Source organism: Anas acuta, chromosome 19, assembly GCF_963932015.1.
Source record: "Anas acuta chromosome 19, bAnaAcu1.1, whole genome shotgun sequence".
NCBI classification, from domain to species: domain Eukaryota; kingdom Metazoa; phylum Chordata; class Aves; order Anseriformes; family Anatidae; genus Anas; species Anas acuta.
The window spans coordinates 11,207,563-11,222,265 of NC_088997.1; the positions used below are offsets into that span (position 1 = coordinate 11,207,563).

General features: G+C 57.2%; 1 long non-coding RNA gene across 1 annotated transcript; it reads left to right on the forward strand.

The window, feature by feature from the left end:
- The first annotated feature begins 7,887 nt into the window (after positions 1–7,887).
- Positions 7,888–11,109, forward strand: LOC137842394 (uncharacterized). The gene is made up of 2 exons (XR_011089045.1): positions 7,888–8,913; positions 10,010–11,109. It is a non-coding gene; the product is annotated as an uncharacterized lncRNA (long non-coding RNA).
- The last annotated feature ends 3,594 nt before the right edge of the window (positions 11,110–14,703 follow it).

Consider the following 14,703-nt stretch of genomic DNA (forward strand, 5'->3'; position numbering starts at 1 on the left):
AGTCCCTGCTGACTTGCTCCCAGGTCCATTGCACACCTCCTAGTGCAGATCACCTTGGTGGGGAGAGCTGAGTCCTTTGTGGCAGAAATGCCTGTGGCTGGGGACAGAGCCTTACCGTGCAAAGATGGAGCAGCACGTTCAAGTCCTGGGGCAGAGGAGTCGAACCCAGCTTTCACACCTCCTTGGTGAATGTCCAGATCACCGAAGTTACTTAAAAATTGCCCTCCAGGCTTGCGTGGTTGCAGAGGCTGGTTGGAGATGGACCTTGGAAACACCAAGGTCAGGCCTGAGGGTGAGAGGTACAAGTGTCCTGTCAGGCTCAGGGCATGACTTTGCTGGGTGTCAAGATGGAGATTTTGGGCCCTGGAGGGTGTTTTTGGACCAGCTTTGCAGTGAGAGGCGTAGGGTGCAGTGGGATCCCCCTGGGATACACTTGTCCCATGCAGAAAGAAAGGTTCAGGAAAGCTGCAGTTAGCACCATCCCAGCTGCTGTATGAGGTTGATGAGAGCTCATGAGGTTCAGCTTAAAATGAGTCCAGGAGGACAGGCTGGATGGTTCTTTCTCCATCTGGAGGCAGGTGGAGCTGGGGAGTGAGATTTTTGGCTGTAGCCAGCCTGGAAGCATATTGTGCATGGTCTGGCTGAGAGGCCAGCAGAGGACAACTGTTCTGGCCCGGCCCACCCCTTGAAGCCTCACAGCTCGAGTGCCACAGGGTGGCAGCACGGCTTTGTGGAGCAGGGCGGGAGCCTGGTGACGGGTGCGGAGTGAAGCTGCCGGAGATGAACCTGAGCAAGAAAGACCTGAGACACGTCTCCATTTTCTAGTGCATCTCCTGTGCAGGGCCCCAGGCAGTGAGGGTTTTGTTCAGCTGGGCTCCGGGTGTGGGTCTGCGGGCACTGTGCTTCACGTCCCCCTCCATGGGAAGCTGCAGGAACTCACCGCCCAGGACTGAGATTTCACTTAGGAAATTACTCCCAAGGAACAGCATGCATTGTCACTGTGCCTCTCGGGGAAGATGAGGAGGCTTGTAAACCACACAAACACCTCGCCTCTTGCTAGGAAGTGCAGCCACCCTCGATTATACAGAGTGAAGTCTGGCAGGAGCTGCAGTGCAAGTGGAATAGAGACAGAACAGCGCAGCAAGCTGGCTGGACGCTGGTGGTCTTCCAGAGGAGCTGCACCTCCTCTGCCTGCAGCACATTGCAGTGCTTCTGAGAACCTGGTGCCTGTAATTGGGCTGGCTTGGTGAGCTGAGCCTCTTCCCTGCTAGCTTGCTCACTCACCCACGCACACACTGCATCTCCCAGCCCACACTGCCCAAATGATTCATTGCTCCCAGGCTGTTTGAGCTGAGCGTTGAACCTCTGCAAAGTGCCTGAAGTGAGCATTTCAGTTAGACGCCAGCCTCAGAGCTGCCGGGGCTTTATAGCAGCAAAGGCAAATGGATGCAGAGCTTTATTTGCTGAGAAAAGTAGGGCATGGAGCTCTCACGCTGAAGAAATCGGAGGAAAAATGTGCAGCGGCAGCCTGGGCTGTAATCGGGAGAGAAAGCGTCAAGAGCTGTGGATCTGAGTCAATTCAAGATGGCTCCTCCCCCTGCAGCAAATGACGCCAAAATATCTCAGCCAGGCTTGCGGGCTGCAGGGCTGGCATTGCTCTGCCCGTGTTCGGGCACTTCCTGGGAGCTGCCGGGGGCTGGGGAGGGCAGCAGGGGCCTGGGGCCAGGGGCCGCCCACAGCCCCAGCAGCACCGGCAGGAAGCACGAGTGAGTGGATTTCTTCGTGCGGGTTTTGAGAACCGATACCTGGCTCTCCCTCTGGGCAAAAAAAGTGACTTTCCAAAACCGCAGAGCACACGGTGGCTCTACACAAGGCAGCTGCCGGCTGTGCTGGGAAATGCCCAGCCACACTGCTCCCACCTATGAGGGACCCTCTCCCCGCTTCACGTGCAGGGACAGGGACAGGACTTCATGTGCGGCACAGGGAGCCCTGGGACCAGTGTGGTGTGCATTTGTCAAGGGTCTTGTAGGTGAGCTGGGCCCAGGCAAGTGACTGCAGATGAGAGGAGTCACGAGCTGCAGGCAGCTGTGCTCACTTTATCTCTGCAGGGGCTGTGGGCAAGGCAGGGTGGGAGCTCCCACCTCTGCCCCCATCTTTGCTCCTACAGATGTTCTGTATGTACCGTGCAGCCTGTTTCTCACCTCTTTGCTCATGTTAAGGCCAGGAGACAGAGTTGTTGCACAGGGACAGCGTGGCAGGATCAGTCGCACTTTGCGCTACCCCCTCTCCCACTGTCACTTTCTGGATGTGCCCTCCAGCTTGTGAACTCAACCGTCCCTGTGTGTCTGGGGTGCTGAGAGTCTGATCACATACAGGTTAATGAACAGGGTGCCAGGACCCTTGGCTGTAGGTGCCAAGACAGATACGAAAGCCCCAAGCCAAAGCTGTTTTCCTTGCTGAGTGGCAGAGAGCCGGACAACAGTGCAGGGGAAGGTGGCCTGAACTGGTACCCTGTGGGATGCATGCTGGAGTGAGGGCAGCAAAGCTGAAGCTGTGAGCTGTTAACTTGGAGGCCTGAGGTTGGGGGATGCAGCACTGTCCCACCCATCACCCCTAGCCAGGGCGGGCTGGTTGGAGCCAGTGAGGCACCCAAGCATGTCTGATGTGGTGAGGACCAGAGGACGCTCACCTGCGGATGTTGGCAGCATCAGTTTGGAGGGACTGTGGAGGTGGAGGTGTGGGGGTGTTACGGTAACCATGGCACGAGAGGATGGGTGCACAGGTTTCTGTGGTGTGGGCGGATGAGAAAGCATTTGAAGCATGGCAGAAATGAGGCACAGCTTCCACGTGCTAAAGCCAAAGAGCCTCCTGGTATGCCAGTGGTGGAGGTGAACAAGTAAGGAGCTGGGATGCATTCCCTGCCATGGCAGACAGAAATGTTGGGCTGTGATTTACATTAGGGTCTCTGGGTGTTTGCCCCTCACAAAACACAGAGGAAAGGAGGAGGCTTCATGGAGAAGAAGCAGGCTGGAGGGCCATCAGCTCCTGAAGCAGGCCTGCAAAGGACTTATGAAGAAGGGGTTGCCGCTCCTGGGCTGCCACTGCTCACATGCCTGATGCTATCTGCAACATAGTGGTCAGGTACTTAATGGGAGACACCTGAATCCATTGCTCTGCCCACAGGGTTGGGGTTTTCATGGCTAGAGGGATGAGAGAAGCTGCTGGAGGGTCCCAAGCCTCTCCAGGCAGACCTCCCACCTCCCCACTCTGCTTCCACAGCTCTGTGTCAGAGGAAAGGGAGATGCCAAGGGTTGATGGGGCAGAGAGAGGTCTCCCCAATAGTGGAGGTTGCTGGGAGTGCTGAGGGCATGTTTCGTTGGGGTAAACGGGCAAGCAGGACCACAGAGATGAAGTCACAGGAGGGATTTTGGAGCCTGACAATGTCTATCCCATCCCCTGTTTCTTGGACCTCCTGCTGCAACCTGGTGGCAACCCCAGTCCTGCAACTGGTCCTGATGGTGGGTGCGCAGCCACGTGTCCTCCAAGCGGAGAGACTCAGGTGTTTCATATGCCTATAACCAATCTCAGGCGGTCATGGAGGTGGATGGCATCTACCACCCACATAGGCCCCAGCACCCATTCCCTATATCTCCCTTGCCCGGTCCAGCCCCTCAGCCAGGCCATGGGCTCTGATGCCTCTGTCTCCACATCACCCACACAGTCCTGGGTGCCTGAGCCCCACGCAGGCTCTCTGTCTCTTGGGGACACAACAGAGACCCAAAGGTGCCCAGGGCCTCCCAGGGTGGTTGTACCACCCTTGAACAGAGGCAAAGAAGGGGGAAACTGGTGTTGCCCTGCAGGGATGGGGCCCGTGCAGCACCAGGGCCCATAAGGGGAGTGGGGCCTGGCCTGCCACCCCTTCCCCCACCTGCGGGCTGGTTGTGGCAGGTGACATGGAAAATGACGGGGCACTTTGTGCCCCGCTGGCACCAGCGCAACGGTCCCGCACTTGTCATTGGTGCAGATGAGCTGCAATTTGTCTATATATGGGCAAAGTGAGGCACCGCGTTCACCCCCGTGTCCTCCGCGCCCGCCCCAGCGCGTCACTTCAGCTTTTTGAGGTTTCCCTTTGCGCTCTCATTTGCCTCCTGCTCGCGGCCTGTTTCACCCGGCAGTTTCTGGTTGACTCACTCCCAACGGCCGTGCTCCCAGCCCGCCCCATGCTTGCTACTGGGCCGTGGGGTCAGGCCAGCAGCACCCAGTCCCTGCTGGTGGCCCACACCAGCATCGTGCCCAGCACCCGGTGCTGCAGAAGTGGCGGGGTGTGGGTTTGGGGGTGCAGAGCACCTCTGGGCTCTGTTGGGTTGCTTGGGGTGTCCCCTGGTGCTAGTGCGGGTTTCTCTGGGGATGGAGGCTCATTGTCTCCTGGGTCCTGTCCCCTGCCTTGCGCACAGGCAGAGGGACAGAGCACAGGCAGCTGTGGGGTGGCTTGGGGCTGAGCTGGGGATGGATCCCACCCCAACCCAGCCCCTCTCCAGTGGGCGTGGAGGTGCTGCAGCTCTTCCTTGTCCTGGCTATGCTGGACAAAAGAGTGCCCCACAGGCGGGCGGCAGTCAATGCTCTTCCTGTCCAAAAAGTTCCCAGGAGCTAGCAGTGGTACCCTTGACTTGTTGGTGCAGCAAGGCCCCGGTAGCATTGCCAAGATAGGGGCCATGGGAGCCTCCGTCCCAGCAAGGATTTTTGGGGGCTGCTCCTTGTGCTGCTCCCTGTTCTCCATTCTGTGCTGCTGCTCCATGCTCTGACAGGCAAGCCAGTGGCTTGTGTAGGGAATGTAGTCATTAGGCTTCAGTGTGACATGCGGGAGGCACTTTGGTTCCATCGGGGTCTAGCAGGCACTTCTGAATGGTGGCCAAGAGATGCTCCCATTTGCCTAAGTCACTGAAGCTGTGGACCCAAGGCCTAGATGGGGGGTCAAGGAGGATTTGGTTGAGATCACCCCTTCCTCTTCCTCCTATTCCTCCAACATAGATCTCAGGCAGTACGGCTCCTTTAAACATAGCACAGAGCTGAAGGCAGCCAGCCTGGCCGCCACTTCCCCTGCGTGCAGCGAGCGCTGCAACCGCAGGCGAGGAGGGGAAGTTGCTGCAAGGCGCGATAAGAAATATCAGCGCTTTTGCAGCGCCCTGACTGCGTGGCCTGACAAGGGCCCTTCCCCCTGCCTGCACGCTGGAGCTGACAGCACTGCTGCCCCCCAAACCCCGGCACCCGCTCCCCTGTGCTCACAGATACTGGGAGAGTTACTGGAAAAGCAACAGCAGCAGGGAGCAGGGACAGTGGCTGGTGGCATCCATGCACCATCAACGCTCAGGAAGGAACAAAAAGTGGGTGGCACCTGGGAGCAGGGGGATGCTGTGGGTGTCTGAGCCACAGCTGGGCACCCTGAGACAAGGCAAGGCACGAGCACAGCTGGGGAGTGGTGCCAGGTCCTGCTGCCACTGCAGGAATTGGTACAGCTTGGGGGCTGCAGCAGCTGACACCCTGGGGACCACCACAGGTCCCTGAGCACCCAAGGATGCAGAGAAGGACCTGGAAGTGCTGGGGGCTGGGTGCTCTCCTGAGGTCCAATGAGGAGGAAATGCAGCCATTTTTGCCTCCCCACACCAAACCCAGAAAGTCTGTTGTGATCTCAGCCCTTTGGCAGCTATTTTGGCTGGGCGTGTGGAGCGCAGAGGGAACAGTGACTGGGCTGCAAGGCCTGGGTTAGAAACTCCCGTAGCCTTGTTTGCTGGTCGGTAAAATTAACCAATGGCCAGGGGATGTGGTGAGTTCATCATCAGCTGGAGACTTTCAGACCTCCTCATCTCAGCCCAAGTAACCAGATCTGCTGATTTCCTTCTTTTGGAGAAACAGAGAAGGCAGCAGATGGCTGCTGCTGGAGGAGGAAACAGCTTCGGAGACCCAAAATATGATGTTCTCCCAGACACACTCTGCTGCACCAGGCGGGGAAAGAGGAAGCATCTCCTCCCCTACTTCCCTGCTGGGAAGGCGCCTGTGGGCCCCCTGTGGGGGAATGGCTGCTGGGACCCGGATCCACATGGGGCAGGCGACAGGCAGCCAGGAGCCCCATTCTGGGGGCTCGGCTCCTTGCCCTGCTGCATTCCCTGGGCCCCAGCATCCCTCAGCACGTCGCTCCCAGACACGTACTTCACTCTCCCCCTGACATCTTGCTTGAGAACGGTCTCTCCCAGCTGCCTCCTTCAGGAAATGAACTCCCTCTCGCCTTGCAACACCTTTAGCGTTAAATGGACCTTTCCTCCAAGAAAAGGTCTTCTTCAAGAGCTTCAGTGCCTGTCTTCACCCAGCCCAGCCCCCTGTTCTCAGCAGGGGCAGGTTTGTCATCAGAGCAAAGCACGCCACGAGAAGTGTGGCCTCAGCCCTGCAGCGCAGGGGAAAGTCCCTCAGCAGCACCCTGGGGACAAAGCTGCCTCTAGCAGCTTGGACAAATGCTCCTTTACTTTGGTATCAGAGCACGGGCCGGCTCCGAGGGACAGCTGGCAGCATCCCCCCTCACCACACAGTGGTGGCTTTGCCCCCTGTGACAGCACCCCACCACACTGGGGACCACCTCACAGCACCCTTGGCCTGGCTTGTCACCTCAAGGATGGGGTGCTGACTCTTGGCGGGGGGGGGGGGGGGGGAGTCTTTGGGTCAGGAATGACCTGATCACACCTTATCCCCACCCAAATTGTTATTCAAGTATTTCGGATGTCCCCAGGGGTTATGGAACAATTCAGGCAGGAGAAGACCTCAGGAGGTTGCCAGCCCAGCCCAGCCCAACATGGGGACAGCCACACACGTGGTTGCTTTTGCTGCCAGCAAGGAGATGCTTGACACGTGCCTCAGCAAGGCAGAGATTCTCCCTTGGGTCTGATGAGCAAGATGTCCTCAGCCCAGGGATATGTATTGCAATGGGGAGATGTGGGATCTCTGTGGGGCACCCCTGGGCAGAGGTCTCTGCATGTGGGGTGTAAGCAGAGGGCGGTGGGTCCGGGCAGCACCAGGCCCAGCCACAGCAGTGAGAGTCCACAGGCAGTATGTGAGGGTGACTCAGGGGCCGGGGACTTGGTGCCAGGCCAGCCGCTGGGGTCCCAGCCCTGAGCCACCAAATGCTGAACTGCATGTACAAAGAGAGACAATTCTATGGGGAGCAGCTCAACGTCAGTTTGGAAAGGGTTTCACAGCAAAACCCCCTCTACCTGTTGTGATCCAAACATGTTCAGGCAGGCCAAAACTCAAACAACTGCTGACTGTACAGTGGCTCGGTTGATTTTGACTTTCCTCCTTCTCTGCCTTCTGCAAACCTTGCTAGTAATGTTTTTTTTTTTATATTTCCTCCCAGATTATCGATGTAGAGAATGAATGGCAATGTCCTAAAGTGAACATTTTGCACAGCCATGTGAAACTCATCCCATGGACCAATGCACTCTCATTTACAGTCAGTTTTGGGGATTTAGCTCAGAGTTTTTAATCCAGTTTAATGGACAGCTTCATGTAGCACTGGCTGACCTTCCCCAGCTCTGTGGTGGATGCAAAGACTGCTCCTGGCCATGCTCCTTTCCTCTGCTCTGTGCTTCTCAGTGGCAGCGGAAGGAGAGCAAGGCTGGGAGACAACCCTTGCACCAGACACACAGCTCTTTGCTGTAGAGCTTAGTGAGGAAATTGCACGTGGCTTGGAGATGGCTTCTGTGATATGGGACCTTGGCTGGAAAACTGCTGCTGGAGTTCGCTCCTGTCCCGGTGCCATCAGGCGGTGACGGCTGCCCCTGCACAGCTCCAGCCTGCAAGCCAGCATTGCAAGAAGCGTGTGACCTCCCTGTATAGCTGGCTTTCATTTTCTTTTTGGGGGCCTCGTGTTCCTGTTGGCCGTTATGGCTTCCTCAGGCTTGGAGGAAGTCTGGTATTGCAGAACAGTGCATGGGGGAAAAGCACAGGGAGGTTTCTTGGGCAACACATTTTCTAAAGAGCGGGACTGGAGCTTGCAGCCTGCTGGCACCCACATTGTCTCCTGCTGCGCTCCTGCCATGAGGCTGGGAGACTGCAGCACCCAAAATCCTGCAGAACCTCGTCCAGGGCTACCAACCCTTCTATAATGTCTGTCTTCAGGAATGTCATGCTCCCTCTGCAAAGATGGGGTGAGGGGACACAGTGGAGCCACGTGGAGCTGTCCCCAGCCTCTGCACCAGGGTGGGGGGGACATGGTTGCTGTCATCCCGTGCAAGCAGACTTTTTTTTTTTTTTTTGCACAAACATGTTTGTTGCTCAGCACAGCAAAGCCCAGGAGAGCGTAACCGGCTGCTCTGCAACGGCCCCCGGTGCTTCCGGCGCTCGGCAGCGGCCGCCCCTCGCCCCACGGCTGGGCTGGCTGCGGTCAGGCTGTGGGGTGGCGCTGGGTGGGACCGCGCACCGTTATCTCCTCAGCAGCTACGGCTCTTCCTGTGGTCGGGGCCACGTGGGCAGGATGGGGTTAAAAGAAGCCCCGCTCCCTGCAGGGGCCCATTGCTCCCTGGCCACCAGCACCCTGTAGAGCACCCACCCGCAGCACCGGCACCCAGCATGGGCCACCTGCGCCCCAACCCGGTAATGTACGGAGGGACCCAGCCAGCGGCATGGCACCCACGTGGTGCTCGAGGAGCAGTGGGGGCATGGAGAGGTCCTGGGGCCATGGCCCCCACCTGCTGCCAGGGGGACAGTGGGTGCTGGGGGCCACCCCATGGGTAAGAGGGTCCCCCCCAGGGAGGAGGTGCTGCAGTGGTGGGCGGGAGGATATGGGAAGAGCCTGAAGCAGAAGTGCCACCAAGGAGATTTCAGTTCCAGCCGGACAGGAGGCAGAGGATGCAGAGGCTGGTGGGGCAGGTGAGGCTGCTGCTGGGCACAGAAGCCATTCTGGGGGGCACTAGAGACATTCCGGGGGGCACAGGGCTGAGGTCAGTGTGGGGCGCATGGCTCTGCATGGCCACAGGGGCTGCCTGGTGTCCCCTGCCATGTGGCCTGAAGGGCAACGGGGACACTGAGGGGGTCTCCATAGGGGTAGCAGGCAGGGGAGAGGTGGAGGTCCCTGGGAAGCCTCCGGTCCATGGCACTTCTGTGGCCCCATGGAAAGGGTGACTTCTCTGGAGGGGACAGAGTGTGGGATCCCCACAATAAGACAGGGCAAGGGGGACCTCAGTGACAGGGATGGCAGTATGAGATGGGGACTTTTAAAGGGTGGTCCCTGTAATGGGAATGGGGTCTCCACCATGAGGCCAAGGTAAAGGAGTCTTCTGTGACCACAGTGGAATTTAGATGGTGTCTCCACCATGGGAACAAGGCAAGGCAAGGGGTCCTTGGTTCAGATGGGCTTTGCTGTGGGATCTCCATGATGGGACTGAGGCAAAAAGAGTCCTCTGTGACCTCAGTGGCATTTAGGTGGGGTGCCCCCATGGGAACGAGGCAAAGGGTTCCTCTGTGAAACCGATAGGCTTCAAGGGACAATGAGGGAGTTTACGGTGGGATCTCAAACTTAAGATCAAGGCAAGGTATGGGGTTTGAAGGACAACAACAGAGTTTAAGGTGGGGTGTTTCCTATCAAGGGAGACAACTCTAGGGGAGCAGCTCAACCTCAGTTTGGGAAGAGTCCAAGGGGGACCTTTGCGAACAGGACAGATGATGAGATGAGGGTCTCCCTGTGAGGGTAAGGCAAAGAGGCTATCTTTGCCCAGGATGGGGTTTGAGAGGGGATAATGGGGTTTGAGGTGAGATCCCCTCCAGTGGGGACAAGGCAAGGGCGTTCTTTGTGGTCAGAAAGGGGTCTGAGGTGGGATACCCCCCTTGGGGACAAGGTGACAGAGTCCCTTGTGCTCAGGATAGGGCTTAAAGGGTGGTGTAGGAGGTACAGTGGCTGGTAAAGCGAGGCTGCCCCTTTGTGCCCAGGGTGAGGTTTCAGGGGTACCAGGCAGGATTTCCCCCACAGGGATGAGGTGAGGATGTCCCTTGTGCCTGGCACGGTTCCCCAGGACAGGACGTGATGCCAGCAGGAGCTCCCTGTCCCCAGGGCAAAGCCAGCCCTGCCGTTCGTGCCCCCGGCCATGCTGACACAGAAGCATCCCCACGGCCAGGCACGCGGGGTGCAGGCGGAGGAGGCCACGTCGCTGGAGGAGAGCATCGCCGACACCGACTGAGAGACAGTGCAGTCACCCATAAAGTAGAAAGCACTACTAAACAGCACTGCAGGGTGTAGTGTTTCCTACTTTATGGATGAGTGTACTGTGGGCTACGGAGAAGAGAGCACTGCCAGCCACCTGCGGGCCGGCCACCAGCTGTGCACGGCTGGGGAGCCAAGGACAGGCTGGCGCCAGCACCACCACCGTCCCTGCTGCCACCAGGCCAGCACACCTGGGACATGGGGCTGAGGGGCCAGGTAGGTAGCAAAGCCTGCGATTCATGCTTTTCTGCCCCATCTTCAGGTCATGGATGGCAAAGTCCTGTGGGGAACTGGGTGGTGGTGGCCATGTGCGGGTGGGGAGAGGCAGGGGGGCTGGCGAATAGCTTTGCATGGCTGCACAATGGCAGGATGCTGCTAAATAAAACTCTTTCAGTGTTGACTTGTGGACTTTGTCTTTTTTATTCTATTCCTGGGAAACGCAAAAACTGGAAAAAGACACCTGCAGTTCCCCAAGGCCATGGCCAGCAGCTGGGGGGCACTGGAAGCTTGCATGGGGACAGGGCCTGGGGGGGGCTCAGGGGTGTTAGAAACAGTACGAGGGGCACCAGCACCACACAGTGGGACTTGTGCCCCGTGTCCATCCAGGCTTATGGCAAAGTGGCCACATCCTGCCACAGCCCTGCCACCTTCACATAGAGAGGGAATGAGACACTCCTATGGTCACTGTCCTCCCCCACACAGCCCATCCATGCTGTTGTCCCCATGTTCTGGCTTTCCAGGTCCCCAGTGCCCAAATGTCAGTTCCCAAACACCTGTGGGCATCCCCATGCTTGGCTTTGATTCCCCATCTCCTGGCCTTGGGAAAGATAAAAAAAAAACAACCAACCAAACAAAAAAAAAAAAAACAAGGAAGCAGCACAGCCTGCCCCGAGCAGCTTTCATTTTGTTGCGTGCCTAAAAGGAAAACAAAGCCCAAGTTTACAGTTTTAATATGTAGAAGTTTTGAAAGGTCACATTCCTAATAATGAATATGTAAGTATTAGGCAACATAAATCCTGGATACTTATGACTGATGAATATTATGTTCACAAATATTATAACCACCCAGCATTCACTGCCTGCAGAGACGTTGGAAACATATTTCTTGCTGAGAGCAGCAAAACAGAAACTGCAACTTTTTTTTTTTTTAAACATATCTCCTTTTTTAGTGCCCTCCCTGTGGGCTGAGTGCATGTCAGCTGGTTCCTGCAAGTAAACGTGTCCGTTCCCTACTGGGTGGAACTGCCAGTCTCTGAAGGACCTCGGCGCATTTCTCCTCGCCCGGGTCAATGCCATGGCCGTGCGGAGGCTGTGCAGCTCCCAGCCCAACGGGGCCATGAGGGCAGTGGAAGGCTTCCCCCACTGTCTTCAGACCCACACAAATGCCCCAGTCCCACATGCTGTGGGGTTTCTATGCTGCAGAACATGAGCCACCACATTTGTGGGGGGCTGCACCATGCCCTGCGCCCAGCTGAGCTCATCCCCTTCCCTGCTGGGCTGCTTTTAGCTGTTTCCTGAGCCTGGTGGTCCCTGCCATGCTGTGCTCAGCCCATGTGCTCACACCTGCCCAGGGATGCACGCACCCCCAGCACAATGCTGTGTCCTACAAATGCACATTTCCCATGCAACAGTGCCCAGGAAATCCTCGCAAGCATGGGCATCACAGATGTTCATGTCTCCTCCCCAGATCTGCACCAAGACATGCCAGAGCAAACCCTCAGCTCTGGTGGCCCTGGAATGGGTCGAGGGAGGTGGGAAGCAGAAGCCAAGGTTCTCAGCTGGGAGAGTGGGCACCCATTGGTGTCACCATGTGTCCTGGTCTCACTGGGGCTGTCCTCAGGGGCCTGCGGGAAAGGAGGATGGAACCAGGTCAATGCCCACCAACTGCCCCAGTGCCACCACCCCTGCAGCAGGGCACAGGTCACCCAGGACTGGCATGGCCTCAGCCTCCTTCCCCAGCTGAGACCACAGAGAGCTACAGGAGCTCCCATTAATCCTTCATGGTCCCACCAAATTCCATCCCCTGAGGCAGAGGAGAAGGTCGATAGGACAACTGAGGACACTAATTAGTCTTAATTGCCCTGAGCAGTCTCATGGGGAGCCACTGGTCCTGGTTCATTTCACCTTGTCTGGAGGCTGCCAATGGACCCTGTTATCAGTGTCCTGCTCAAAACCCATGGGATGGCTCCCTGGTTTTTGAGGTCCCTGGGGTCAACGTTTGGCTCCTTATTTCTTCTCTGCCATGGAGCATGTCCACTCTTGCTGCTCCACAGTGGAAGAGGGCAGGAGGCCCTGGGGTCTGTGCACTCTGTATCTGCACCTTGGCTCCTTGGAGGCCTTTAGAGAGCAGTGAGTGCTGCTGGGGGGCTCTGCTGCAGTCATTTTTCAGCTTCCCAGGGTTGAATTGTCGATCTAGACCTCCCTACTGTCACCTGGTTTTCATTAATTGCTCAGTGCCATTGTTTGTTTTTCCTAAGCCTGTCATTTCCTCTGTCTTAGGAGAGCTTCAAGTGTCTTTCTAAGGAAACACTTTGCTCCATCTCATGTACATGGAGCATTGACCCACAGCAGGTGCTTGCGTGACTTGGGGGACCAAGGGGTAACTGGAGGTACCTGTAGCACTTTTTCCCCACAGCTGTCATGAAGACTTCACTCAGCTCAAGGAGCTCCCAAGCCACCGTGTCTTTGTTTAATAACTCAGATGGATTTCTCTTTCCTCCCTAAGGATGGTCCATGGCCCTGATTTATCCTGCTGGCTGGCCAAGGAGTAAGAGCACCTCCAGCTTGCCAAGCTCAGGAAGCCAGGATGCATCCAGTCTCTTCAGGGAGGGACAGCTCATGGCTATGGGCTCAGTGTGTATGCCACTGATGCGCCACCATCTCACCTGACTTCATCTCACCTGACTGGGGTCTTCTGTAAGACTGTGGGAAGAGAAAATGGGTGCCTGGCTTGGCCCTGGTCCCTGATACTCCAGGGCAGCAGGTCCTGGGAGCACCATGGAGCCACGCGGGTCTGGCACTGGTGAGCGGGAGAAGCCTAGAACCATACAGTAGGTCTGGTGATAGCAGCAGTTCCCTGGCGGGATAAGCAAAGACTGCTGTGGTGAGCAGCACATGGCAGTGGAAGTGCAAAATAAGACATGTCGGAGCAGGGTTCCCAAGGAGGCTGTGCTGTTTGAGCAGCGTGTGCCGTGCGCTGCTTGCAACCACATGATCTTATCAGTGGCACATTTCCCTTCCCACTGCTGGCTCTTGCGTCCTGCTAATTAAACTTTCTTGTTCTGTCTTGTCAGCAAGTTGTGCAGCACCTGGGCTTTGCTCTGCACTTGTGCAGCATCTGGAGATCCTGCCTGGCATCTCCTGGGGAGGAAAACAGTCATGGGCAGGGACCAGGGGGTTCTAGGTCTCCTCCTGGCAGTGGAAGGCAGTGGGACTCATCCTGAGTGCTCATGGGGGTGGGGGGGGTCACTCGAGCTAGTGATTGGAGATATGCAAGTATCAGAAGATGTGGGTAGGTGGGATCTGCTGTGTGAAATTTTCCCTCTGGTCTGTTGGTTTTGTTCACTGCTTGTGGCCAGCTTGGCGGTGATCACAATAAACACTCTTTAAAATGAAGAGCTCAGAGATCCTGGATTTGTGTGACGGCAGGCTTCGAGGATGCTGCCAGATGTGGGACTGTTAGACCTGGTGCTAACTCCCCACAGCATCTAAGTGGGTCATCTGCAGACTTTACAGTCAGCGGTGAGAAAACTGCTGTTGGTGGTGATGTCTGCACTGTCTGTGCTCAGGCAGAGCTGACATGAAGCCAGTGGCATCTGTTTCAGTAGGTGACACATCTGCACTCTGCACACCCGGCTGTGCCCGTGAGCTCCCACAGGCAGTGCTCATAAAGCAACCTCTGAAACGTGCATGCCAGCCACCTGAGCCTCCTGTGTGTACCTCACCTGGAGCCATGGCCACAAACGGAGCAACACTGTGACAAAACACTGTCCACCCCGCAGCCACGCATGCTGATGCAGCAGGTGGGGTGTATCCCCAGCAGTGGAGGGATGGCCAAACCGTGTCCTGCTGCAGGACAAGGCTGGAGCTGGGCTGGGGAGCGAGGACAAGTGGGCGTCCTGGGGAACGGGGCAGGGGCTCTCCCCGAGAGACTGGTGCTGTGTCACTGGTGCTGTGTGGCCCACTGTGTGGGGCGGCTTCCATCCACGGAGAGCGGGATGGGCAGCAGACACCTTTGTGGCTCTGTGTGTGCTCTGCTGCAGCGCTCTGCCGCTAACTCTCATCTCTCGTCTGTGCATCTGGACCACGCCAACCCCAACAGCTCCCTCCCTTCCCACATTGTGGCTCACCCACCGCAGCCCCTACGTGTGCTGGCAGGGCCCAAGTTCGTGTTTTCGGCAGCGGGTCGTGCCTGTGCTTGGCCCTGCGGGGCAGCAGTAGCGGGACACCGGGCGATCCCAGGG